This window comes from Lathyrus oleraceus, chromosome 3 (assembly GCF_024323335.1).
Source record: "Lathyrus oleraceus cultivar Zhongwan6 chromosome 3, CAAS_Psat_ZW6_1.0, whole genome shotgun sequence".
Classification (NCBI taxonomy): domain Eukaryota; kingdom Viridiplantae; phylum Streptophyta; class Magnoliopsida; order Fabales; family Fabaceae; genus Lathyrus; species Lathyrus oleraceus.
In genome coordinates, this window is record NC_066581.1 from 61,213,733 (window position 1) to 61,224,507 (window position 10,775).

The window sequence follows — 10,775 nt, forward strand, 5'->3', positions numbered from 1 at the left end:
GCAAGCCTCAAATGACATCAAAGTTGTATATCTTTTCAAGACAATCAAAATGGACTTAAATTTTGCATCATTTGGATTTTTGATGAAAGCGTTATGGGCACTTGAAGTTGGACTTTTTTGCTTTTCAATGCCTTTGGCCCAAAATGACCTATAATGTCTTGCATTATCACATGTATTTACTTTGAGATTTTGAAATTTTGTTCAACATAACATTTGAAGTAGACATCTAAAAATTTCCAATGCATTTGATCCCACCTCAAAATCATATGAAATGAATGAGTTATGTTCTTGGGAAGTTGACCCAAAGTTAGGGTTTCAGTCAAAATGACCTATAATGTATTGGAATGGGAGATGACCTTCCCAGCTTCAAATCAATTTTTAATGAACATGAAAGTTGTTCATATTGTCCTTAAGAACATGTTTTCTTTTGGGATCATCTCCATTTGACCAACAAATAAAAAGTTAGGTCTTAGTGCATTTCAAAATAGTAAGATGAATTGACTGGTCAACTTCTCAAGTCCACAACTCATATCCTGATGAATTGATGATTGAGGACACTCAAATAAGTTCAAACATGCATGAAATTATGAATTAAAGAACTTCCCTTGATTGTGTTTGACCATGGGCTGAGGTTGCTTCATGAGCAAGGCATTGTGGTGCACAGATGAATTAGGGTTTCCCTGAGGACCCAACCTCAAACCCTTTGACTTGCTTTGATCAAAATGATAAATTGAGATGCTAGGGAGACACATTTGATGGATGAGAGCTTTGGGAACAATCACCATGCTTGCTATTCATCTCCTCCTGACCATATCTTTGTACCAATGATCTCCTTGAAGCTTTTGACCTTGTGATTGCTCAAGCTACAAGCAGAAGATGTTAGTGACATATTTGTGTGCTTTTGGTTAATAAACAAAATGAGAAAAGCAATGATATACAATTCAAACATGCTTGGTGATCTCAAACCAGTCACAAGAGGTCCCACCCAAAGGCCAAGGTAACCAAGATGCTTATAATCCTTGAGGTAATGCAAATACAATGTTTTGATGCCATGAGTGATCTTAGGGATAAAATTAGGGTCTTCCACATGGCTATTGTACATCCGTCCGCACTTCAACAGGGGAAACCCCTTTCTCTCTTGTAAATGGCATGGAGGTTGTGCTCCCCGTAGAGGTTGAGATCCCATTAATGAGAGTCTTGATGGAAGCCAAGTTGACTGAGGTTGTATGGGTTTAGAGTCGTTATGACCAACTGAATTTGATTGAAGAGAAGAGATTAACTGCTATGTGCCATGGTCAGTTATATCAACAAAGGATGAAGAAAGCCTTTGATAAGAAGTTCAAGCCTCGTGGGTTCCGAGAAGGTGACCTCGTGCTCAAGAGAGTCTTGTCTTTCGCGCCCGATTCCAGGGGCAAGTGGACTCCAAACTATGAAGGTCCATACGTTGTTAAGAGAGCCTTTTCCGACGGTGCTTTGTTGCTCACAACTACGGATGGGGAAAATTTCACTCGTCCTGTGAATTCAGATGCAGTCAAGAAATACTTCGCCTAAAAAAAAACAGAATAGCTCGCTAAGTTGAAAACCCAAAAGGGCGACTTAGGCAAAAATGAGCGTCTCGGTGGATTGAAAACCCGAAAGGGCGATTCAAGCAAAAGTTAGAGACATGAAAAAAAATGAATATATATATCCCGCTAGATTGAGTACCTCACCCTGGGGCAATCTAGGCAAAAATTAGGGATTTGGCAAGTAACTGCATCCTGATAAGACTTTGTTCTATAGCTTTCATCTCTCGAAGATTCTCGCTCAGTCATCATTAACTGAAGCTTCAAATACATTGGATTCAGAGTTGGTGGAGAAACGGTCATTATGTTCAATGTAGCCCATTTCCATGTATATCACCAATTTCAAATTTGTAAATATCCATGGAGTCTCACCATTTGCGGACTACTAATCTCTTAAATAAATTTGAGCCTTTATCCAATTCTTTGCACTCTCATTTGTTTCTGTTTAACAAATGTTTACATGTTTTAATTGATAAATATCATTGTTTTAAACAAATAAATTTTTCATAAATAAACTATTTTAAACAAAATGAACCTTCACAATGACTAAAAGGATAAGTGGGATGTCTTCAATGCTTTCCCAAGGATAGTATGATCATCAAAGGTTAAGACATTTATTCATTTTCTAGCATTCTTATATCCTCTTCATCAGCTTTCAGTGGTCTCCTCAGCAAGCGCAGAAAGAATGATACATACGCAGCTTCCTAGAGAGTCTGGCGTTAGCATTTGTGTTTTATCAATCATATGGTTGTCATCCCTTGTGTGGACTGGCCTAAAATCCCTTATAGATTGATAAAAGTTGATATGCTTTGAGTTAAGAATTTTCCTTATCTTATTATCCTGACTATCTACTCACGAGGAAGTTTGTCTTTCCCCAGCCTGAGTAGGAATCTCAAGGGGAGTAAGCATGTGATAATTGTTTCCCCAGTGAAGTCGCCAGTTTATGAAGGGCTTATTTCCCTTTGCATTTTGAAAAGAGGTATCCCCGGTATGTCGCTTGTGGATGATGGATCCATTTCCAGTTTCCCCAGCCAGGGTAGTTCCTTCGAGAGCGTTTGCAGCTTGTCCCTAGTAGGGTTGCCAGATCAGAGTTTGACGTTTGTATCTCCTCCTATTCTGAAGATTTCTTCTAATATTCAGAGTTAGTGGTGAAGATGTTTATTTCATTCCCTAGTGGAGCAAATGCCATTATTTCCCATTTGCAGAGTTTCCTCTCTGGAAGATAGAAGGGAGTGTTTTGATTGGTGTACATCTGATTGGTGGTTGTTCCCCATAGAGTTCCACATCATTTCTTGATAAGCTTCACCAATAGAGTTTCTTCTCCGACGGATCTTATTATATTTAATCACCTGTCCCCAAGAGAGTTGGTGGAAACTCCCCGGCAAATTTTCTGCATCTTCCTTATGTCAGGATTGTTTGCTCCTATGCATAGTGTTACCTCTTGTAGTCGGAAGCTTCGACTTTGCCTATTCCCAGTTGTTGCTAAAGTCTTCTCTTGGTTACTCTTATTCCAGAGATAATCCCCATCAGAGTTGAGTTCTCTGGTTGATTATCTTCCTTTGCTGCTCCTGAATACATCTCCTTTGTATCCTCAACGAGTGTAGCTTTGGGATAGGGTTTAATATCCCGGATGATTTATTTTCATCCTTCTTGGGTTGTTCCCAAGATGAGTTCTCCGGTGGGATTCGCCCTTCTTGTCGAGATGTTTGTCGCATGTCTGTTTGTGATTCTTGGACCTGTTTGTGTTAGATATGTCTGTCTGTCAGCATTAATCGTACACAAATCATGTATATACATGCATAATCCTAGCATTCAGATATTCATGATGCATTCTTTGCCATATATCTTTGCTTGTTATCTCCTGCTATTGGTGAAATATTCTTCCCCGAGCGGATGTTTGTGTCTGACCTCTCCACATAGAGTCATCCTCATAGGCAGAAAGTGTCTATCTTTTCTTCTTTATTCCCCACTGAGTTATGTCCTCGTGGATGATTATTGTTTCAGTTTCCTCCCCAGTTGTGTAACGGGATGGAGTTACTCCCCTGAGTTATATCCTTATCGGGTTGAGTCTTATTTGATTGTGTCTTTCTAGTTTGTTCCAAGATTGATTTCCTTTCTTGTTATCCCCTGTAGTTCCCTGTGGTTTAGTTGTTCAATTGCTCAGTAACCAGTAATTGGTCATCCTTTTCCCCAGCGGACTCTGTGGCCTTCTACCCAGTAGCCGGTAGTTGTAAGTCCTATTTCTGTGGTTTTCTACACAGTAACCGGTAGATATAATCCCCTCTTTGTTGGTTATCTTTACCAAGTAACCGGTATTGATATTCCTTCGTTTTGAGTATACCACCCAGTAACCGGTGATATATCTCTTGGATAATTGCTTTTGTCAGGAAATTTATCCTTAGTGAGTCATCTTTCATTTACCCTTGTTTGGTAATGATTGTTTCTCCATTCTAATTGGTCATCATTTTATACCCAGTAATCGGTATCCCGATGTCCTTTCTTTTCGGTCGATTTATCCTTTAGTAACCTAGTAACCGGTTATGGATAATCTTCCATGCGAGTATGTTATCTACGTTTTAAACTATATAACGGTAGTAGATAATATATCTCATGCGCTCTTAAGTCGAACGCCTTTTCTTCCCCAGTTGAGTAAGATTCATTTTTCCTTGAGGAATCGAATGTCTATCCTGTAAGTCGAGTTTGCTTTTTCAGCCCTCCTTTTGGATGATGAATGTCTTGGATGTGTTCCCGATTCACGCCTGGTTGGTCACCTATTATATGCCCAGTAACCGGTATCCCTGGTGTTCCTTCCTTCTGCTCCCTATTTTGACTTGTTGTCCCCTGTGGAGTCAGATTTTCCCTGAGTTGGGATGTGCCTTTTGGGTCCTCCTCAGATGTTTCGGACGATTGATATATTTCACCCTTATACCGGTTTTAGATGTTCTTTCTCCCTGAACGTCTTGTTCTCTCACCCAGTAACTGGTGTTTTGATGACATGTCTCTCTTTGAGTTTATTACCCAGTAGCCGGTAATATCTCATTGTTTCTTCCTCAGCTGAGTCCTTTGTGGACATCCCCGTCTGAGTCGGATTTTTTATCCGATGTATCCTTTATGGATAGTTTTGCTATATTGGCATATTCCCCAATACATGCATCTTTGTGTCAGCTCGAGTCTTTCCATCGATTTATTTTCATGGAATCCCTTCGTGTCTCCCAGCAAGTTTTCAAGTCGTGACCTGCTCGTGCATTTTTTCCTTATTTCCCCCAGAGTCTATGTCTCCCTAGTGAGTGTGTTACTCCTATGGATCTTTAGTTTCTCCCGATTTCTTTTCCTTTGTGGTAATTATTCACCATGAAGATTTTTATTTTTGCATCATGAGGTCTCTTAGGGACCAAAATTCATCTCTTTGTTATTATTTAAGCCCATTCTATCTCGTCGAGACGAAGATTTAAACCTTCATCTCTCCGGCTAGAATGACCTGAAATAGGGGCATCTGTAAGACCCTAATTTTGACCCTAAGATCCCTCATGACATCATGTTATTTCACAAGTGCATTTCCTCAAGGATCATAGCATGTTTGGCTCATTAACCCCATGGGTGGGACTTGTTTGAGTGTTTTGAGACCACCAATCATTCTTGTATTATATATTGTTTCCTTTCTTATTTTGATTACTAACCAAAAGCACAAAAATTTATCACTAACTCCTTTTGTTTTGAAGCTCAAGTGATCATGTGCTCCACAATGCTCATAGGAGACTCCTAAGCCCAATGCAATGGTTAGATGAAGATGAGAAAAAGCATGACTATGGTCCACAAATCTCCTAATCATCATATATGTCTCCCAAGTATATCAATTTTCCAATTTGATCAAGATAATCCAAAGGGCTTGAGGATTGTATCCCAAGGAAACCCTAATTCCATTGTGCTTGACTCTGCCTTTCCCATGAAGCAACCTCAACCTATGATCAAATTTAATCAAGGTAAGTTCTTTCATTCATCATTTTATGCATATATGAGCCTATTTTAGGTCCCTCAATCATTTATTCATCAAGATTGGAAGTTTGGCCTTGAAAAGTTGACCAGTCAAGTCATCTAACTAAACTGGGGATCAATGAGATATAATTTTTGATGTGTTTGTCAAATGAAGATGATCCCAAAAGAAAAACTGTTACTAAGAACCATATTAACAAATTTCATGTTCATAAAAAATATATTTGAAACTTTGAAGGTCATCATTCATTTCAAAACATTATAGGTCATTTTGACTGAAACCCTAATTTTGGGTCAACTTACCAAAGGCATAACTTACATAATTTTTACGATTTTGAGGTGACACCAAATGAATTGGAAAGCTTGAGATGTATACTTCAAATGTTATGTTGGACAAAGTTTCATAATCCTAAAATAAATACATATGATAATGCAAAACATTATAGGTCATCTTGGACCTAATTCATTGAATTTAAAAAAGTACCCAACTTCAAATGCCCATAACGTTGTCATAGAAAATCCAAATGATGCAAAATTTGATTCTAGATTGAATATATTGAAAAGATATACAACTTTGATGTTGGAGATGTTTCCATTTGAATCTGGCATCATGAAAAAAAAGGGTTTGATTAAGCTTGCTTTTGGTGAAATTTTTCAAAGTGATTTGAATATGTTTTGTACTTGAATTTTCCAAGCCAGTTTTGATCAATTTCAAAATTCCAAATGATTTTTTGCCTAACATAACTTTTGTTCCTTATTTCAAGGGCTTTCCAACCATTACTCACAATAGTCCATAGGGTTTACCATTAGTGGGTTTCGAATTCATTTCCATTTATGTGCATTTTGGTATTTCATGATGAAACTTGAATATGCAAGCTGTTTCCATCCAATGTACACGTCCAATTGCTTTTCACATGAACTCAGCAAGTTATTTCAGCCATCATTGGGCCTTCTACATGCTTGCACAGGCCCATGCAATTCAAATTCCATTTGCCATGTGTCATACCCCGATTTTGGTCCTGAATTTTTTTCATTTTTATTTGGCACTTGGCCTAAAATTTCATTTGCACACATTCATTCCCAAATCCATTTTTTCCAATCCAATGACCCAACTCTATTTTTAAATCCATATCCAATAAACCTTCCATTGTTTTCTTTAAGAGGAATGGATTGGAAAGAAGCAAGTTTAGTGTTGGTGAAGGAGTTAATGCAAAAGTAAAATTTCTGAAGTGGAATTGCAGTTCTGATCTTCTTGCGGGTGTTGTAGATTGTGAAAATTATGATGCTATAAAGATATGGTATTTTAGCAACAATCATTGGTACGTGAAGCATGAAATTAGATACTTGAAGCAAGATGAAGTCAGGTTCATATGGAATCAAGAAAAACCTTTGCAGTTGATTTGTTGGACTCTTGGTGGTCAGGTTACAGTTTACAATTTTGTTTGGATTACAGCTGTTATGGACAATTCCGTTGCACTAGTCATCAATGGTTCTAATATTAATGTAACACCACTTTCCTTATCTTTAATGCCACCTCCAATGTATTTATTTAGCCTAAAATTTTCTTCCCATGTACGGGGGATGGCTGTATATTGTAAAAAACTCCAAGAACAAGTTAGATGCACTTCTTTCGGATGGTAGTTTATGTGTTGTAGAGCTTCCATCAATTGAAACCTGGGAAGAACTAGAAGGGAAAGAATTCATTGTTGAAGCCTCTCATACTGAAATGGTGTTCGGATCCATATTACATCTTGTATGGTTGGATTCACATAAGCTGTTATTTGTTTCACATTATGGTTTTATTCATAGCAATGACTTATTCCAAACATCACTCAATAAGGATGCACTTCCAAGCTTCTTTTTGCAGGAAATAGAACTTGAATGTTCTGAGGATATTGTTCCAGGATTGTCGACATGTTCTGGCTGGCATGCAACCGTTTCAAAACAAAATAACCTTAAAGAGCTTGTTATTGGCATTGCTCCAAACCCTGCTAGTAAATCATCAGCATTTATGCAGTTTTCTGAGGGTAAAATCAAAGAGTATTTATCGAAAATGGGCACTGGTGGTGGATCTCTAGAGCAAGAATTTCAAGGATTTTCAGCAGTCTGCCCGAGGATGGGTGTAGCGTTGGTCAAAAGTGTTGGCCAGTCAAAACCTGTGCTTTTTGGACTGGATAAGATTGGCAGATTGCATACTAGCGGGGGTATAGTGGTTTGCAACAACTGCAACAATTTTTTCATTTTACTCAAATTTGGCAGACCAATAACAGCACAAAAAAAGGAAGAAAATGAAAACTACATACATATATGGGAGAGAGGTGCTAAAATTGTTGGGGTTTTACATGGAGATGAAGTTGCCACTATACTGCAAACTACTCGGGGAAACCTAGAATGCAGGTCAACAATCCGTATTACGTAACTGAGTTTGTTTGTTCTGAAGAAACTCTACAAAAATCATGTGTCTGTTCCCTGTTCAGAGTTTGCTAATGTTATGCTAGCCGGAGCCCTTGAAAATTGTCATGTTGATAACAAGGTTTCTTCGATTTTGATGGCCATAAGGAAAGCACTTCAGGAACACTTTACAGAAAGTCCTGCAAGGGAAACATGCTACAAAGGTGCCTGCTACTAGATGAAGCCATTTCCAAGCGATGAGGTTTCCAAAGACCAACCTGTTACCAGCTGCAACACAACCTTGCCAAGACCAAATGCAACCATCAGGTCCTGCATCTAACCCACTTGCAACATGAGCAGATTACCACGAACCATACGACCTGAACCTACAATAGACAAAAATCATGGGCAATATAATCAGAAGGAAAATGGTTCATGCATTGTCTGCAGCAAGATAGTATAACAATGGAGAAAACAATTTTTGCAATGTTACCAAGCCATCCACATCTTGCAGCCGACAGGAAACCAAGTCCAAGTAACCCACAAAATTCTCACCCAGGCATAACATCTGCAAATCACATGGGTACAGCAAACTCACCAGCTAATATTTCCTTGCAACAACAAAACCAGACGTCTATTTCTGGTGAAGCTGACCCTAGTAACGATGCACAGAACTCGGTTCAGAAAAATCATTCATGAGATGATGATGTCCTCCCAGATGAACGGAACAGGCTATGAATCATCAACAGGACTTGTCAAGCCAACTACTTAGTGGGTTAGGAGCAGTAAAAGGTTTCAATAATCTTCAATTTGATTAGAAACCAGGTCCATCACAGTGCCTGTTCGTGATCACATAACTGCGCATTCACTCATCTCTAAACTTTCTGGCTTCTGAAAAACTACAGTTAAAATGCCTATGGACGCGGGATTAAGTATGGAAATGCGCGTCCAAACATAAGCACAATCTTTTGAGTACAGAGAGTGGTTCTTGGGGAGCTTCCTGTGCAGCATGAGGAATGCTAGATTTGCTTTCAGAACCCTCCTGCTGATGGCAGTATGCAGCAGTCAGGATAGCAACAAACCCTACATCATGGAAATACAAAGCATCAAGCCATCATGCATAAGCTATTAAAATTCAACCAAAACAACACAATTCATTCAAACCTCTTAAATCATTACACCAATAGAACACACAAGAGAAAATTGAATGCACATGACATACCAAGTCCCCAAATTACACATGAATGTTGTGCACAAAGGGCAATTGAAATGACATGTATTCGGAATCAGCTTTCAGATATTGAAATCAAACCAAGCTCAAAAATTTCACTGCAGTAAAAATGTAATTAGCCAAGGAAGTTAAATTCCAGAAAACATCCCAATTTCGAATAGAGACAAAAATGAAGAAGAAAGATTGAGTTCAGAATACCGTTTTCGGTTTTAGCATTAAACAAGCCCATCCAAACTGAGAACATCAAAGAGGATTTTGCAGAGATACGCTTTTGAACACAAGGGCACCAATTCGAAACCCTAAGCTGAGAGCATAAATAGGAAAAGGGTGAATCAGTAAGGAGAGGAATCAACAACGAAAAACTTGGAGGCGGACCAAACCCACCAAAAGAAACCTAAATCCCAAATCAAAAAAACCAGTATTGAAAAGGAAAAGCGGCGAAGAGATTTTCAAATACAAAAACCCTAAATCCCAAATCGAAACATACCTGGATCGGAGAGGCAAAAGAGTTAAGTTTTGGCTTCATCGTTCATCGTCACTACCAAATCGCTACCGGAGGTAAACTTCAGGTTCCTTTAAGCTGTGGGTTTTATGCATTTGGGAATAAGGTTGAGGACGCGAGAGAGAGGGTTGAACGCGAGATTAGGTGAGCGATTGAGTGAGATTGGAGATTGAGAGAGCGGTGAGGGAGCGATTTCATTGAAGGTTGGGAGAGAGCTTGCTGGTAGTGATTGAGAGAAGAGAGGACGCGAAAGAGAGGGCGATTTCATGAGGCCTCTGTTACTATCCCATCTTTTTATTTATTTTTTTTCTTCTTTAATTTATTTTTTTAAACAGAATAAGTTTTGAAAGTTTAAAATTCCTAGGATATTAGGTAATAATTGTTTTTTCTATTTCCAACTTATTCCCCATTGATAACCCAACAGCCAAGCGGCTGAGTTCAGTTACTGGTAGTCCAACAGTTTTCTCTTTTATTAGTTTTTTTATTTTAATTCTAATTTTTAATCCATTTTAGTTTATTTATCCAGTCTAGCATCAAAATAACAACTAACCATGAGTGGTCTGGTGGAGAAGGGTAGTATCATAGTCTTGAGTGGGGTGGGTTCAATACTCATGTGTGGCATTTTTTTGGCATTTTATTTCTTTTAGCTATTTTATTTTCTTTTAGCATTTTCATTTGTTAATAATGCAAATTTATTTTCTTTTAATTTCATCATTCATTCAAAACCATTTTTAAACTTATAAAAATCATATTTTTCTCGATTTAATATCGAGCCCATTTTCACACCCTTGTAAGTCGATTGCTTTTTAAGCATCGCCATCAACCTCACATAGCTTACTCTTGGGCTTTCTTACAATGAGCCGGTTCTCTTGCACTTACACTCATATTTCGAGTCATTTTGTTGTTTGGGCCCGATTTAATTATTTCATGATTTTTGACAACCCCCATTCATAACAAATGTATCCCTCTCCCATGAAATGTATAATATTTATTCTTTCATTCTTTATTCATCTGTTAATACAAGAATTAAAATGAACATTCGATAACCATTTCAAAGCAAGATCAAAACCTCGATCCAATGTCGAGTAATCATTTTTCA

General features: G+C 38.2%; 1 pseudogene; it reads left to right on the top strand.

The window, feature by feature from the left end:
- The first annotated feature begins 6,689 nt into the window (after nucleotides 1-6,689).
- On the top strand, nucleotides 6,690-7,971 carry LOC127129664 (elongator complex protein 1-like; annotated as a pseudogene).
- The last annotated feature ends 2,804 nt before the right edge of the window (nucleotides 7,972-10,775 follow it).